Source organism: Pteropus vampyrus, unplaced genomic scaffold (assembly GCF_000151845.1).
Source record: "Pteropus vampyrus isolate Shadow unplaced genomic scaffold, Pvam_2.0 Scaffold44, whole genome shotgun sequence".
Classification (NCBI taxonomy): domain Eukaryota; kingdom Metazoa; phylum Chordata; class Mammalia; order Chiroptera; family Pteropodidae; genus Pteropus; species Pteropus vampyrus.
Genome location: NW_011888825.1, coordinates 9,407,634 through 9,408,062, shown reverse-complemented (window position 1 = coordinate 9,408,062; position 429 = coordinate 9,407,634).

The window sequence follows — 429 nt, the reverse complement described above, 5'->3', positions numbered from 1 at the left end:
CTCGCTAGAGGAGGGAAAAAGAGTCTTTCAAGTTCGGGAATACGCAGTGCCCCCTCCAAAGCCTATCTCCGGCCGCCCACGCTGCAGCTCTGGCTCGCGGACTACAAGTCCCGGCAGGCCCTGGGCCGCAGCGCATGCTCGGTGGGTGTACTTTTGTGAGCCTGGAGTAGCTCCAGGCCGTCTTCCTCCATTGTCTGGCCGGCCCGGGCCGGGCGGGCTGCACGCGGGCGTGCCCATTGGTCAGGTGGTGCGTCAGTCGCGCTCCACGCCCACCCCCGTGACTCAGCCAGGGCCCCCAGGGTTAGCAGAGGGGCCACAGCTCACCAGGGCTTTATACTCTTAAGCCTTTGCACATGCCAGTGCCCTCTGCCTCTGTGCTCTCCAGACCCTGGCTTTCTTCAGCACAGCTCAAAGTGTATGGTGTGGTCC